We start from the raw sequence: 17,532 nt of genomic DNA on the forward strand, positions 1-17,532 counted from the left end.
ATATAAGACGTTCTTCATCTCCCGTTGCAGTGGGGTTTTTCTTTGTCAAAAAAAAAAAAAGACTAGGGGTTGCGCCCCTGCCTTGATTTTTGTGAGTTTAATCAGATCACGGTCTGGGATGCATATCCTCTCCCTCTCATCCCAGACCTCTTTAGAAAACCATTTGGCTCCTACAATTTGATTAAACTAGACCTCAGGGGGGCTTATAATCTCATTCACATTGAGGAGATGAGTGGAAGACGGCCTTCAATACTCCTGAGGGGCACTATGAAAACCTTGTGATGGCATTTGGGTTGACTAATGCTCCCATTTTTACTCATCTGGCATGTAGATCACAACAAACCCATCTTGATGACATAATGGTAGACTCCATACTAAATAAGGAGGGAGTCACTGACTGTGGTGGCCCCTCCCCGGGCCATGGCGATTGGTGACCCCCCCCTTCGCTGCCCCTTACTGACCAGTGATCCTGAAGCCCCCAGAAGGATCCAATGAAGCGAAAGGGACGGCTGCTACAAGCCGTCCCATGGATACATAAACACCGGGACATCCCACGTTACTTCCTTTCTTTGCTGGTCCCGGAGTCGAACGTCATGGAGATTTCAGGATCAGGTCAGATTGCTGAGGCCCTCCAGGCTGGGTTTGCACAGGGGGGCGAGCGCTGGTTACAGGCTCTCATGTCGGGGCTCAGCGCTCATCCCCCTGGCCCCAGCTCTAAATCCCCAGATCACCCTGCCCCTGGCCCTCAACCCCTTATGGGAACATCATATTCCCCAGTCCCAGTCCCCTCACCACTTGGGCCTACTCACCCACTCCAATTGCCCACGGTACAACGGTCCCCTCCACGGCGGTCGGGTCATCTGGAACGGGGGGCTGCATTACTTCCGCGGCTTGGTCCCGATCCCCTTCCTCACCCGATCGCCGCATCCGCACAACTTTACAGTGTTCATCAGGCCACTCAACCCGGGGCGGTAGGCGGCTGCGGTAGTGCTGCGGGCGCTCGCTGACTCGGGGAAGCGGGCAGCCGTGGCGGTCCGGTGGCCGCACGCCAGTGGGGAAAGGCGCGCAGCGATAGCAGGGCGGCGGGCGCGCGCCGGCGTGGGGTTGGGGGGTTCCTCTCTGCGGTCGAGCGCCGGAGCAGGGAAGCGGGCGCGTGACTCCACTAGGCTGGAGAGGCATGTTGGGGGAGGCGGAGCTGGAGGGCAGGAAGCGCTCGATGCGCATGTACAGGGCGCGTGTCCGCCCCACGTGACCCCACAGGTCACGCCCCCCAGTTCAGAATGCTGCGGGGCGGAGCAGGAAGCTGAAGCTAGTGCGGCGGTGGACCCTGCGCCTCACTTACTGCGGGCGCAGGGCTCCTCTGCACTAATAAATGAGTGCGGGCTGTCTTCCATGTCGGCGGCGGGCACAGAGGGGATTCAGGTCTCCTGCCTGCCACCGGCGCTGGAGACAGCACACAGCCTGTTGTTCCCCACCCCTGTTAACACTCCTGTCCCGCATCCTGCCGAGGAGCGCCCTGGAGGGCGGAGGTCCAGCAGGCAATCCCGTCCTCCAGAGCGCTTTAGGCACAGCACCCCGAAGCCTCACAGAAGAAGCTGCGGGCCACTTAGTAACCATTCCCCGCCCCCTCAACACACAGCAGGGGCTGTGGCAGAGCAGAGCTCCGGACAGGAATCCTCTGCCGGGGGCTGTGCTCTGCTTCCCCCCCAAACAATCCCCCACAGAAAAACTCCTATTAAAAATAAAATAAAAAGTTCCCAAAACAGAACACGTGACACTACACATCCTGGGGACATTGCGGCCCCTGTAATCACCGCAGCCCATCCAGCGCCCAGTCACAGTATCAATACCCCCCTGATGGACACGATGCGGAGCCTAAACACTTCAGCGACCATCCTCGCCTCCCCCATATACCCCTATAATAGCGCAGCGACGCACGTGCTTGACTCCGTTATAGCATCGCCCTGGCCACAAATAGCACCGACATGTCCCGGCGGGACACATATAAACTGCGCAGAACCCCCCATACACCCTCAGGGACACAGAGACTCCAGGCGTACTCACTCTAGGTGAACTCGCTGTAGTTCCTCCGACGACAGATCTACGCCATCGCACACAAGTCACCGGCGAAGGAAGCGGTCGTCACAAGCAAAGTGGAGATCGGCATCCCACAGGAGGGGTCACAGGTCGCGGTCCTCAAGGTGGCGCTCACCATCCTCTGCATCAGAGATGTCGAGCCCCAACGATCCCGTCCTCCGGGGGACAGAAACGATACAATGGCACCCTCCAGAGCTTACAGTCTGCACGATACAACGATTTCACGCAGGTCTAAGAGCAGAGGCACGCCGCTCACCCCGAGCGAGACTGGTGTCAGAGTCCCTCCACACATCGGAGTCCCTCCTCCAGCCGCAGGAATGGGTGCGTGCAATATAAGTATAACTGAAATGGGAAATAGTAACACCAACTTAATAGCGGCCCTTAAGGCCATAGTCGAACAACTATCCGTGCCACCAGGCGCTATACATAATTCTACTAAAACAACTCCACCATTAGCCAGCGTACACAAGGACGCATTCTTTTGCAGGATAAGCCCATTGGGCTCACACATAAACAAGGAAACCAGAATTAAAATATGGAATAATGACTACATCGACATTTGGGCACTTGTAACCGCTGACCAACATACTATAGACAAAGAGAAAAGGATAGTCGACAGACCATTCAACAGAAATAGACAAAAGGTCGCGAAGACAATGAGTAACTGGTTACAGGCGTTTTCAGTGCTGGGTTGCATCATGGGCCAAAAGCATCCGGAACGCTGCTCAGAACTATTCATATACCAGGATACGGTGTATAACTCGTACAAAGCCCACGGCGGTTCAGCATGGTGGCGCTACGATGAAGAGTTCCGGAGGCGGTTGGCCCTGCAACCACAGCTAGGCTGGGGGGTAAAAGCTACAGACATATGGTTGCGATTAATGCTGTTACAGAAACACCATCCCTTTCCAACAACGGCTACTGGACAACAGGCAACAGCAGGCCAAAATTGAGTGGTAGTACGTAGACCAGGGGCCTGCTGGCAGTACAATGAGGGACGCTGTCGTTTCTACGCCTTATGCAGATACAAACATGAATGCTCAGCCTGGGGTGCAGCCCACCCCGCGGCAAGATGTTCTCATCCCGCAAGCAAATTATCAATTAAACTCCCACAGTCAGAATCCAAGGACCCCGGTGAGCGTAAACGCGATGGGCCCCTGGCTAGACCAATATCCTAAGAAAGACGCAGCGGGGCAGTTACGTTTTGGTTTCACAAACAGTTTTTTCCTCCCTTTCAAACTTAATAAATCACCCACCTTTGCAAATAACCTTAAATCTGCAAAAGAGCACCCAGAAATACTTAGGCAAAAAATACAAAAAGAAGTAGCTCTAGGCAGAGTGGCGGGCCCTTTCCCAACCCCACCATTCAGTAACATAAGAGTTTCCCCTGTGGGAATAATCCCCAAAAAAGAGCCAGGTTCATTCCGGCTTATCCATCATTTATCTTACCCAAAAGGAGAGTCTGTAAATGACGGTATTTCGTCTGAAGACGCCTCGGTCTCCTACGCGTCTTTCGACAGAGCAGTAATGTTAGTACGCGATGCAGGGCCCGGAGTGCTGCTCGCTAAATCCGACATAGAATCCGCCTTTCGCCTACTACCGGTGCACCCAAATTGCTACCACCTGCTGGGATGCCAAGTGGACAATGAATACTTCTACGACACTTGCCTCCCAATGGGTTGTTCAATATCTGTTATTACTTCGAACTATTCAGTTCCTTCCTAGAATGGGTGTTGAGGTACAAAACCGGCAATAGGTCCGTCACACATTACCTAGATGACTTCCTATTCGTCGGACCCAAAGACTCAAATCAATGCCAATCATTACTTAACGAATTCACAAACATCTTTCAACGGTTTGGAGTCCCATTGTGCCCTACAAAAAACATAGGCCCCACAAGAAAGCTATCGTTCTTAGGCATCGAAATCGACACCACAGCAAGGTTATTCCACCTCCCAACAGAAAAAATACAAAAAACACTACACCTCATCGAGGGATTTTGCACAGTACGGAAAGTAACACTACAACAGATGCAAGTGTTACTAGGTCTCCTCGTGTTCGCGAGCCGGGTGATGCCAGTCGGAAGGGTTTTCTCTCGTCGTTTATCCCTTGCAACAAAACGTGCATTAAAACCGAGTCATAGAATCAGAATCAGCAGGCAGCTTCGGGCGGACTTAGAGGTGTGGAAAACCTTCTTACAATCATTCAATGGTCACACGTTATTTATGTCAGCAGAACAGTCCAACATTGAACTAAAATTATTCACCGGGGCAGCAGAGGCGGGCGGATATGCAGCGATACTAGATAACTAGTGGTGCACAGGCTTATGGCCTCCGTATTGGTCTGAACAAGGGTTAACAAAAAAACAGACACTCCTGGAACTCTTCCCAATAGTGGTAGCCATAGAAATATGGGGCACGTACCTAGCGAACAAAAATATACGCTTCATAACAAATAACACCAGCCTAGCGCACTGCATTAATAAGATGGCATCATCGTTTCTCCCAGTGCTAGGCCTACTACGCCGGCTAGCATTCCTGTGCCTAAAACACAATGTATGGGTCCGCGCTAGCCACAATGTGGAGGGGGGATCTAACGCTGCTGCTAACGCTTTATCACAATTCAATTGGCAGGTTTTCAGAGAGCTCCTCCCCAACGCCCACCCGTCGGGCACCAGTTGCCCACCCTCCCTATGGGATCTAGTGGCGAACAGCTGATGCCATTAATCAGAGCGTCAGTCGCCCCGTCAACATGGAAAGCATACGGTAAGGCATGGGAAGACTGGATACGACTAGTAGCAGGCAGACGGGTTAACCAATGTGAACAAGCCAGACTAGATGTAACCATAGAATTTCTCCACCAGCTAATGATGAGGGGCATATCAGGGGCGTCAGCGCAGCGGTGGCGGACCGGAGTAGCATTTCATTTCCAACTACTGAATTGGGGAGATGTGACAAAAAGATTCATCATCAGTCAAGCCTTAAAAGGGTGGAAAAGAGGTCAGCCAAGTCAGGAGTGCAGACGTCCTGTGTCACTAAATCTCCTCTCAAAAATCATATCCCTAACACCATTAACATGCCACTCACAATTTGAAGCAACACTACTGTCTACTGCATTTGTGATCGCCTTTTTCGGGGCGCTACGCATAAGCGAATTAGTCCCTCGATCCAAAATCACCACCAGTGGAGGCTTATTACACCAGGACGTAGTCATAGCCAATAATGCAATACGCCTACGCATACGCAAATCCAAAACAGACCCAGCGGGCAAGGGCACTTGGGTGCTTCTAAAACCCACAAACAGTACACTGTGTCCGGTAACAATAGAAAAAACATATGCAGCCATCAGGCCACAAAGTAATTTCTTCCTATCACACATTGATGGAACGCCATTATCAAGATACCAGTTCCAATTTATATTTAATAAATGCCTAACATCAGCAGGGAACCACCCCAAAGATTACGGGACACACTCATTCCGCATAGGCGCGGCCACGGAAGCAGCTAGAGCAGGACTGTCAGAAACGGAAGTGCAGAGGATAGGCAGATGGCGATCCGCGTGTTTTGCGAGATACATAAGACAGGACTTGTTATCCTAACGTGGTTTGTTTCTTTTATAGGTGACGATAAGCCAACAGTGTGGGTGATAGGCCACTCGTACATATACTGGGCAGAAAAAAGGGCGACAGTCCGCCCAGGCGGGAGGAATATGGGGTTTCATGACACATATTTCAACTGGAGAGGTATTAGAGGCCTGCGATGGCCACAGGTACTAATGGAGGTAATCAACATAGAGAGAGAAGCAACAGGTCCGGTTATCTTAGTTATACACGCTGGGGGAAACGACTTCGGTCATTACAAGAGCGCAGAACTAATGGCAATAATGAAGCTAGACACTGAGTGCTTCAGAGCATTTTTTAGTAAACTAACTATAATATGGTCAGAGATTGTGCCGAGAACGGTATGGCGAGGTGCGCGAGACAGTGCAGCCATCGAACGGACAAGGCGGCTAATAAATATTCGGATGGCAAGATTTTTAAAGGAAAGAGGTGGTGTAGTGATAAGACACCGAGAACTGGAAGGAGATAAAGCTGGCCTCATACGGCCCGACGGTGTTCATTTAACGGATATTGGACTGGACATATTCCTGTCAGGACTCCAGGAAGGAGTGGAGCAAGCGTTAATGATGATGGGTGGGGGTCTGAGTCCTGCATACGAGTACGCAGGATCCTCCTTGGCCTGAAATAGAAAGGACATGTTGGAAAGTTACTGTTGTTGGCCAACTTGCCGGTGTGGAGACACAGGGCATGCTGCAACAAGCGGAATTATTTTTGGAAATAAAATGCCTTTCTAATGGAATGAGTTAAAGAGTTAATAAAGCTGTGACCGATCCTCACCCATCCAGTTGTAAGAGTTACATTATTGTATTGTTAAGGAAGGGGTGGCGGTAGGGGGGCTGAGCGTCGGGGTTTCGTTGGGGGTCCCCACAGTCTAATTTATTCACCTCGTATCACATCAGGTACATGTCAGGCAGGTCTTACAGATACACAAAGATAATAAATTTCTCTGGTTTGACAAATAATTTATGTTCTCCATTCAGGAGGTCCCTTTTCAGGGTTATTTCTTATCATTCACTGTTTTTTGCATGGATCTGGCAAAAGTCCGGACGGTACTGGATTGGTATTATATTCAGGACTTAAAGGCGTTACAAAGTTTTTTGGGTTTCGCCAGCTGCTACTGTAAGTTCATCAAAAACTTTTTGGTAGTGGCCAAACCTCTGATGGACGATTTTGCCAAATAATAAAATCTTAATTTTTTTTTTCTATTTTTCTTTCCATTCTTGTAGCTAAACACAATCCAGCTAAGTTTTAAAATTGAAATGAAGCCCCTGTACCCCCCTCTCTAGGTGCTTCTGTACCAACTCCTCCCTGGTCCAGGACGGTCTCTGTATCACGGCCTCCATCAATAACCTATTGACACATGATTGTGGCAGCCCTCACGTGCTGGTATATCACGCTGCCAATAGAAATGGGAAGCGGCACAGAAATCACAAAATAAAGGCAGTGTTTGTGGTAATGCAAGAATCCAACAAGCAGAGTAGTCCACACGTCGTACAACAGCCCAACATGGATGATGAAAAGCAGTGACCAGCCCAGGGGATGGGGATGACTCGGTACCCGGGCCTTTGCCTGGCCTTGGGGATGTCGCGGTGGTCGGCTCCTGGGCCCGTACCCTGGGGTCACTCTTTAAAAGGGTGGTTGTTTGTTCATTTTATGAAAGTTCGTGACGCCACCTGTGGTTTCTGATGATAATCACCAGCGCTGCGGCAGTCCACTGAGGCCGGTGATGAGGCAGCTCGATGGTATAGCTCCCCACAGGCGGAGCTAGGCCTCAGGGCAGCGTATGCAAGGGGAATGCAGGACAGGCGAGACCCAGCCGGGTCAGAGCAAGAACGGGGACGGACACGGTAGTCACTTCAGTACCTTTTACTGATGGAAAGTCAGGCACATCCCGGAGCACTGTAGGGTGAAGGGTGCATATCAGGATCCTCCCCAATGAGCGGGTGTAGGGCCTCCTGTCTCTTGCCTCTGCGTAGTAAGTTTCTGACCTGCCTGGAGCTAGGCCTAACTTTGTCTCTGTCCTGCGCTGGCTGACCTTGTGGTAGGGCCTTTTCTTGGAGTACACGCTCCTCAGCTTGCGAGGCCTATGTGTCTCCTGGCTCTGTTACGTATCAGCACTCTAGCGATCCTGGGACCTGTAGTTCTCCAGGGATTCCGGTTATGCTTTACTGGGACGTAGAGATCCCGGTAAGCTTCGGACCCAGTGTCCGGTAAATGCTTCAGGGTGAGCTAATTAAGCTCCTCTGCCCCCTATGTACTCACTCTCCACTCGCCTTCAGCCCCTCTCGGGGCCCTCACTAGGCTACACACGCTGCAGCTGGGACACTGCTCTTCTTCGCCGCTCTCAGAGCGTCGGCACACTCCTAGCTCTCTATCCTGAGCTCTGTGAGTTCTAGTCTGGAATCACTCTACAGACTGTACTGAACTCTTTCTGCAGGAACTGCTAGGCTCTGGCTCGACTGAACTGAGTCCTTCTGTGTCTGAGCAGGAAACTTCTGAATCACTTTCTGGGCTGCCTGGCTCCACCTTCCCTTTATATATCCCTAACGGTCTCCCTCTGGTGGTCTGAGGTGGAAGGTGGAGGTGTGTGAATGCTTATGAGGGCCTCTTGTGGAGGAATCCATCAATGCACACTTCTAGGATCTGTGATACCAAGCGCAGCTGGGTGTCACCGCAGCAAACGTCGCGTCTTCAGGCGTCTGTGTAAGAACATCACATTTTTATTTTCCTCCCTGAATAAGCACCAAATGGAATAGCTGAATGCCAGGATACAGAGACCGGCGGGGGGCAGGGAGGCGCTGTCCGCTGGATTTTGTGCTGGTTTCACAAGCGGTCACCCTGCAGTTTTCTCTGAATTTGCTGTGGAGACTTTTCACAACACATCTAATAATTGTGAACCTTCCACCTCACATGTTTATTACCTTGTCAGCTGGGCGGGATGAAAGCCGGACAAGAATGATCCTTATTATATATAATGGCTGCACTAAGCGATGGGGAAAAGCCGCAGAGGACTGAGAGCAGAAGGGCAGAGGGGTTCCTCTTCCTCATAGGAGAAAGTCTACAGGGACCAGTACAGAAGCCGGTGCAGAAGGGGAGACAAGGGCTGAGCCACTTACACAGACAGAAAGCTGAGGAGAGGAGGACATGTTATTACTCCAGGATCCGCTCCATTCCTTCCCTATGTGGCATTCAAGCCCTGAGCTCGGCTTTTCTGGAGCCCCATAGAGAATGAATGGAGCTGCAGTTGAATCCTGACTTTCCACTCCTTCCCGATCAGACGATGGTTCGCAGCGGTCAGACCCCCACGATCAGTAAGTGATCACCGAGCCTGTGGATAAGTGATAACTTGTTTTCTTCAGACATCCCCTTTAAGCAATGGAGCATGCCAGCAGAGAAGGTGGGAGAAGGCGCTGGTTACAGGGGAGACTTTACCTCTGGAGGCCGCATATAGGATATGTGAGGGGCGGACACTTCCCGTATTCATCATTACTGAGCCCCCGCTCTGTACGGCTCTTATCTGAGCTGCAGGAGACGCAGCAGTTACTAATCAGCCGTTCTCCGTTCACTTGCAGCCGTCCGAGCTCTGCTGTGCCTGTTAGGGGTGAAGTGTAGCACCCCGAGGGTTCGGCCGCTACAGGGGTATTGCACCTCTGCCAGAGGTGTGATATTCCACTCCCGGGTAAGGATGGAGTGTGGACCAGGGCTCAGTTAGCTGCATGCAGCACACACACCCCATTTCCGAGGGACAGCTCAACGGTGCTCCCACTAGACAGTAGTGCAGGCACGACCGATTATGTCCCTGCCTGGAGTGGGGAGGGCGGTGGAACACCCAGTGCTATAGGGGCAGATAGGGGTTGGTTCCTGAGTGTAGGTAGGAGCCCATTGGTTGCTGGTCACCTGGGCTCATGGTCAGAGGGAGGTATAAAAGGTGGGCACCATCTTAGATCTAGGTTCTGTCCAGAGAGGAGAAGACAGGGAGTATAGGCTCTGTAGGAGCTCTACTCCAGGAGGGCCTAGTGAGAGGCCGAGGAGGAAGTGAAGGGGAGCTGTGGTGCCACCTGAGCCCAGCTCCATGAGAAGGGAGGAGAAGAAGGAACAGGAAAGACGGAGGAGAGACAGAGAAACAGAATGGCTCAGGAACAAGAAGGTGGAAGGGACCCTAAGAACCCATGAGAATCCAGGGTGAAGGGTCAGGCAGATTAAGGGTACCGGATCCCAAGTTGGTGGAGGAGAAACAACCCTCAGCCAAAGACCGGTCGTCGTGATCATTTATTGGTGCGACACCTCATCAAACCTGCTAGGAAGGCACCATATAGGACAGCGGAGGACGGGGCCCACGTTTAACCGCACAAGTCCGCGGCAGCTGGACAGAAGTGGGTCACTGGTGAGGCAGGCCAGAGAAAGGAAAGAAGGGGGTCCTGTGCTATATTCCTGAGCTGCCTGGGAGTTGACCGAGCCCCTCACCTGGTGGACGCAGCACGGCTTGGGCGGTCACTACGTGCACAGAAGTGACCCGGAGTACCTGAACTGTGAGTAAAAGACATTGGACGTTGTTTGTGTGCTCTTTCGCTCCTCCAGCACTACCGGTACTGGGACTCTCACTACCATTACTCCCACCATCCACTACACTGCCCTGGGGCCGCACTCTTCCCGTGGGGAGTAACATCAGCCCCAGCGGACTGCCTTGCAGTGGCAGTTCCTAATAACCGCAATCCACGGGTGGCGTAGTCGGACATTATCTAAAGTACAGCAGCAGACTACCATTGGTCTGACCACCCTGAGCCGCGGGACCGGGCCGCCACTACTACTCCCAGAGTCTCCCTATTGCCCGGTTCCGCGTGCCCCACGGCCCAGGGGGCGAGTCAGAAGTTCGGGTCCTAGGAGGCATCGACTATGCAGCCTGCACAGCAGATCACAGCCCGGGCACCACTTCTCCGGGTAAATCTCCACCTTTTGAGTTACTTCTTGTGCAGCTGCCCCATGCAAGTTGCTTCGCTCTCCTCGGCCAGCTCCTGCTGAAGACTGAGCTCCTCTGCCCAATCTAGGAGCTCAATAGCCCTGATCACGTCAGTGGTAGCCCAGCGCTGCTGGATCAGATTTACAAATGGAAAACTAATCAGCCCTAGGCATTTCTAATATGTGCAGAGCAGGCGACATAAGTCTCACCGGCATCCTCATAGACCTTTGCTCAGCCGGGGTCTAATAGGAGCAGTAAGATGGCCGTCATGGGGTCTATTGTTAGATCTCGGCTGCCATAGAAACTCATCGGCACCATGATCGCGCCTCCCTCTCCTGTCTAAAGTGCCTAAATGCTGTGGAAGCCCCCTACTGTGTCATACAGTGGATTAAACTGCCAGGGTCAGGGTTGGCTCCACTGTCGGAGGCTGAGGCAGGAGCAGGAATGTGTTATACAGCCACACTTCTGCCGCAGATCTTGTAAGAGCCCTGACAGGACCTGCCTGATGATAATGTGTCCTATAGAGCGGGTCCTGGTACCGGACTGCCCTGTACATATTCACCACTAGCTGGGAACCAGTTACTTACAAGGTCTAGTTTCGGATGTGTTTCCAGGTTCTGTAGTTGTCAGCATTTTATCCTTAAGGCCGAGTTATAATATCACTGTAACACTCTCGCCCTGTACCTGTATACCTGCCCTGTGTGCTGCACAAAAGTATATAACAAAGTGTGTGTGTACACAGATATCTATCTCCTGAATGGAATTACTGCTAGATCTCCTGTACATAGAAATATGAGGTTCTTAGCACACATTTTGAGCAAATTGTGCGAGCCCATCTGCCAACGTCAAGGCGACCTCTTCAGATGGGTCCCTACACTAACACTACACTAACTTAGTAACTGGGACTAGTTTTTTTTATTGTTATTACCACCATTTTTACTATTTATTATTATTGCATTAATCCAATTAATTGTAACTGTTATAAAACTAATTAAAAAATTTAATTCAATTTTTTTTATTATTCTTGTGATTCTAATAATGGTATTACTAAAATCCCTATGCCTAAAGCTGTTGATCCAGAAGAAGGCAAAAACCCCAGGACACCTACCGCCAATTTGTGTCACGGGAAAAATTCCTTCTTGACCCCGGGAAAAGGCGATCAGTCCTAGGACCCTGGATCAAACCTAATAATGTTATTACAAGTTATATATTACACTAATTATTGTACTACTGGAGTTATTTTAATTTGTTTTTATAAATCTAACTATTTGATATGGTTATTATTAACATTGTGCTATCTTATTACAGTATTATTCTTCTTTCCTATCACTACTAATACTGCCCTATACCTACAGTGTTGATCCAGAAGAAGGCAGAAACCCCAGGACACCTTCAGCCAATTTGTGTCACAGGGAAAAATTTCCTTCTTGACCCTGAGAAAAGACGATCAGTCCTAGGACCCCGGATCAAACCTAATTATGTTACTAGTTATGTAATTACTATTACTGTACTAAATGTACTACTACAGGTGTTTTTAATATAGTTTTTTATATATTTTGTCTTATGTCCTGCTTTCTTATTAAAGTACTACTCTAACTTTTCTATAACTATTTAATATTACAGTATTGATTGAACTACGTCTATAATTATTTTTATTTACTCTTTGTTCTTTCTATAGATATAACTAGTTTATATTTATTAATAATAATAACCTGATGTCTTATTACGGTATTATTCTTCTTTCCTATTGCTACTAATACTACCCTATACCTAGAGTGTTGATCCAAAAGAAGGCAAAAACCTCAGGACACCTTCAGCCAATTTGTGTCACAGCGGAAAAATTCCTTCTTGACCCCGAGAAAAGGCGATCAGTCCTAGAACCCTGGATCACACTGCTATTCTACCTACTATTATTACTATTGTTATTTTATTACTTTCTTACTATTATCACTAGTATTATTACTCAAATTACACTAATACTCATATACTACCACTATATAACTACTATCCTGCTATTATTACTTTGGTGGATTTATACTTACCAGCCGGTATTGCCGTATGATGTTATCGGCAGAGAGGTCCCAGCAGGATGGTCCACATGATGTTCCTCTTTCCTCTCAAATACCGGTTGATGTAATGGCGGACGTTGTTCTGGTTCTGCTTCTTCCTTTTTGTTGTAGGATCGATTGTTGTCTTTTCTGGCCTTTGGCCATCCCTTTCCCCCTAGGGATCTTAAGGTGCAGTTCTGTCCTCTTCGGTCTCCTCTTCGGTGGGACTCCTCTTCGGTGGGTCTCCTCTTCGGTGGGACTCCTCTTCGGTGGGACTCCTCTTCGGTGGGTCTCCTCTTCGGTGGGACTCCTCTTCGGTGGGACTCCTCTTCGGTGGGACTCCTCTTCGGTCTCCTCTTAGGTGGGACTCCTCTTCGGTCTCCTCTTCGGTGGGACTCCTCTTCGGTGGGACTCCTCTTCGGTGGGTCTCCTCTTCGGTGGGTCTCCTCTTCGGTGGGACTCCTCTTCGGTCTCCTCTTCTGTGGGACTCCTCTTCGGTCTCCTCTTTGGTGGGTCTCCTCTTCGGTGGGACTCCTCTTCGGTGGGACTCCTCTTCGGTGGGACTCCTCTTCGGTGGGACTCCTCTTCGGTCTCCTCTTCGGTGGGCCTCCTCTTCGGTCTCCTCTTCGGTGGGTCTCCTCTTCGGTGGGACTCCTCTTCGGTCTCCTCTTCGGTGGGTCTCCTCTTCGGTGGGTCTCCTCTTCGGTGGGACTCCTCTTCGGTGGGACTCCTCTTCGGTGGGTCTCCTCTTCGGTGGGACTCCTCTTCGGTGGGTCTCCTCTTCAGTCTCCTCTTCGGTGGGTCTCCTCTTCGGTGGGACTCCTCTTCGGTGGGACTCCTCTTCGGTGGGTCTCCTCTTCGGTGGGACTCCTCTTCGGTGGGACTCCTCTTCGGTGGGTCTCCTCTTCGGTGGGTCTCCTCTTCGGTGGGACTCCTCTTCGGTGGGTCTCCTCTTCGGTGGGTCTCCTCTTCGGTGGGACTCCTCTTCGGTGGGACTCCTCTTCGGTCTCCTCTTCGGTGGGACTCCTCTTCGGTGGGACTCCTCTTCGGTCTCCTCTTCGGTGGGACTCCTCTTCGGTGGGACTCCTCTTCGGTGGGTCTCCTCTTCGGTGGGACTCCTCTTTGGTGGGTCTCCTCTTCGGTGGGACTCCTCTTCGGTGGGACTCCTCTTCGGTCTCCTCTTCGGTGGGACTCCTCTTCGGTGGGACTCCTCTTTGGTGGGTCTCCTCTTCGGTGGGTCTCCTCTTCGGTGGGACTCCTCTTCGGTGGGACTCCTCTTCGGTGGGTCTCCTCTTCGGTGGGTCTCCTCTTCGGTGGGACTCCTCTTCGGTGGGACTCCTCTTCGGTGGGACTCCTCTTCGGTGGGACTCCTCTTCGGTGGGTCTCCTCTTCGGTGGGACTCCTCTTCGGTGGGTCTCCTCTTCTGTGGGACTACTCTTCGGTCTCCTCTTTGGTGGGTCTCCTCTTCGGTGGGTCTCCTCTTCGGTGGGACTCCTCTTCGGTGGGACTCCTCTTCGGTCTCCTCTTCGGTGGGACTCCTCTTCGGTGGAACTCCTCTTCGGTGGGTCTCCTCTTTGGTGGGACTCCTCTTCGGTGGGTCTCCTCTTCTGTGGGACTCCTCTTCGGTGGGACTCCTCTTCGGTGGGACTCCTCTTCGGTGGGACTCCTCTTCGGTGGGTCTCCTCTTCGGTGGGACTCCTCTTCGGTGGGACTCCTCTTCGGTCTCCTCTTCGGTCTCCTCTTCGGTGGGTCTCCTCTTCGGTGGGACTCCTCTTCGGTGGGACTCCTCTTCGGTCGGACTCCTCTTCGGTGGGACTCCTCTTCGGTGGGTCTCCTCTTCAGTCTCCTCTTCGGTGGGTCTCCTCTTCGGTGGGACTCCTCTTCGGTGGGACTCCTCTTCGGTGGGTCTCCTCTTCGGTGGGACTCCTCTTCGGTGGGACTCCTCTTCGGTGGGTCTCCTCTTCGGTGGGACTCCTCTTCGGTGGGTCTCCTCTTCGGTGGGTCTCCTCTTCGGTGGGACTCCTCTTCGGTGGGTCTCCTCTTCGGTGGGTCTCCTCTTCGGTGGGACTCCTCTTCGGTGGGACTCCTCCACGGTCTCCTCTTCGGTGGGACTCCTCTTCGGTGGGACTCCTCTTCGGTCTCCTCTTCGGTGGGACTCCTCTTCGGTGGGACTCCTCTTCGGTGGGTCTCCTCTTCGGTGGGACTCCTCTTTGGTGGGACTCCTCTTCGGTGGGACTCCTCTTCGGTGGGACTCCTCTTCGGTCTCCTCTTCGGTGGGACTCCTCTTCGGTGGGACTCCTCTTTGGTGGGTCTCCTCTTCGGTGGGTCTCCTCTTCGGTGGGACTCCTCTTCGGTGGGTCTCCTCTTCGGTGGGTCTCCTCTTCGGTGGGACTCCTCTTCGGTGGGACTCCTCTTCGGTGGGACTCCTCTTCGGTGGGTCTCCGCTTCGGTGGGACTCCTCTTTGGTGGGTCTCCTCTTCGGTGGGACTCCTCTTCGGTGGGACTCCTCTTCGGTCTCCTCTTCGGTGGGACTCCTCTTTGGTGGGTCTCCTCTTCGGTGGGTCTCCTCTTCGGTGGGACTCCTCTTCGGTGGGTCTCCTCTTCGGTGGGACTTCTCTTCGGTCTCCTCTTCGGTGGGTCTCCTCTTCGGTGGGACTCCTCTTCGGTGGGACTCCTCTTCGGTGGGACTCTTCTTCGGTGGGACTCCTCTTCGGTGGGTCTCCTCTTCGGTGGGACTCCTCTTCGGTGGGACTCCTCTTCGGTGGGTCTCCTCTTCGGTGGGACTCCTCTTCGGTGGGACTCCTCTTCGGTGGGTCTCCTCTTCGGTGGGACTCCTCTTCGGTGGGTCTCCTCTTCTGTGGGACTCCTCTTCGGTCTCCTCTTTGGTGGGTCTCCTCTTCGGTGGGACTCCTCTTTGGTGGGACTCCTCTTCGGTGGGTCTCCTCTTCGGTGGGTCTCCTCTTCGGTGGGACTCCTCTTCGGTGGGACTCCTCTTCGGTCTCCTCTTCGGTGGGCCTCCTCTTCGGTCTCCTCTTCGGTGGGTCTCCTCTTCGGTGGGACTCCTCTTCGGTGGGACTCCTCTTCGGTCGGACTCCTCTTCGGTGGGACTCCTCTTCGGTGGGTCTCCTCTTCAGTCTCCTCTTCGGTGGGTCTCCTCTTTGGTGGGACTCCTCTTCGGTGGGACTCCTCTTCGGTGGGTCTCCTCTTCGGTGGGACTCCTCTTCGGTGGGACTCCTCTTCGGTGGGTCTCCTCTTCGGTGGGACTCCTCTTCGGTGGGTCTCCTCTTCGGTGGGACTCCTCTTCGGTGGGTCTCCTCTTCGGTGGGACTCCTCTTCGGTGGGACTCCTCCTCGGTCTCCTCTTCGGTGGGACTCCTCTTCAGTGGGACTCCTCTTCGGTCTCCTCTTCGGTGGGACTCCTCTTCGGTGGGACTCCTCTTCGGTGGGTCTCCTCTTCGGTGGGACTCCTCTTCGGTGGGACTCCTCTTTGGTGGGTCTCCTCTTCGGTGGGACTCCTCTTCGGTGGGACTCCTCTTCGGTCTCCTCTTCGGTGGGACTCCTCTTCGGTGGGACTCCTCTTTGGTGGGTCTCCTCTTCGGTGGGTCTCCTCTTCGGTGGGACTCCTCTTCGGTGGGTCTGCTCTTCGGTGGGTCTCCTCTTCGGTGGGACTCCTCTTCGGTGGGACTCCTCTTCGGTCTCCTCTTCGGTGGGACTCCTCTTCGGTGAGACTCCTCTTCGGTGGGTCTCCTCTTCGGTGGGACTCCTCTTTGGTGGGACTCCTCTTCGGTGGGACTCCTCTTCGGTGGGACTCCTCTTCGGTCTCCTCTTCGGTGGGACTCCTCTTTGGTGGGTCTCCTCTTCGGTGGGTCTCCTCTTCGGTGGGACTCCTCTTCGGTGGGACTCCTCTTCGGTGGGTCTCCTCTTCGGTGGGACTTCTCTTCGGTCTCCTCTTCGGTGGGTCTCCTCTTCGGTGGGACTCCTCTTCGGTGGGACTCCTCTTCGGTGGGACTCTTCTTCGGTGGGACTCCTCTTCGGTGGGTCTCCTCTTCGGTGGGACTCCTCTTCGGTGGGACTCCTCTTCGGTGGGTCTCCTCTTCGGTGGGACTCCTCTTCGGTGGGTCTCCTCTTCGGTGGGACTCCTCTTCGGTGGGTCTCCTCTTCGGTGGGACTCCTCTTCGGTGGGACTCCTCTTCGGTGGGTCTCCTCTTCGGTGGGTCTCCTCTTCGGTGGGACTCCTCTTCGGTGGGTCTCCTCTTCGGTGGGACTCCTCTTCGGTGGGTCTCCTCTTCGGTGGGACTCCTCTTCGGTGGGTCTCCTCTTCGGTGGGACTCCTCTTCGGTGGGTCTCCTCTTCGGTGGGACTCCTCTTCGGTGGGACTCCTCCTCGGTCTCCTCTTCAGTGGGACTCCTCTTCAGTGGGACTCCTCTTTGGTCTCCTCTTCGGTGGGACTCCTCTTCGGTGGGACTCCTCTTCGGTGGGTCTCCTCTTCGGTGGGACTCCTCTTCGGTGGGTCTCCTCTTCGGTGGGACTCCTCTTCGGTGGGTCTCCTCTTCTGTGGGACTCCTCTTCGGTCTCCTCTTTGGTGGGTCTCCTCTTCGGTGGGACTCCTCTTTGGTGGGACTCCTCTTCGGTGGGTCTCCTCTTCGGTGGGTCTCCTCTTCGGTGGGACTCCTCTTCGGTGGGACTCCTCTTCGGTCTCCTCTTCGGTGGGCCTCCTCTTCGGTCTCCTCTTCGGTGGGTCTCCTCTTCGGTGGGACTCCTCTTCGGTGGGACTCCTCTTCGGTCGGACTCCTCTTCGGTGGGACTCCTCTT

The sequence above is a fragment of the Phyllobates terribilis genome, unplaced genomic scaffold, assembly GCF_046119375.1.
Source record: "Phyllobates terribilis strain yellow unplaced genomic scaffold, ASM4611937v1 Scaffold_51__1_contigs__length_9155689, whole genome shotgun sequence".
Lineage (NCBI taxonomy): Eukaryota > Metazoa > Chordata > Amphibia > Anura > Dendrobatidae > Phyllobates > Phyllobates terribilis.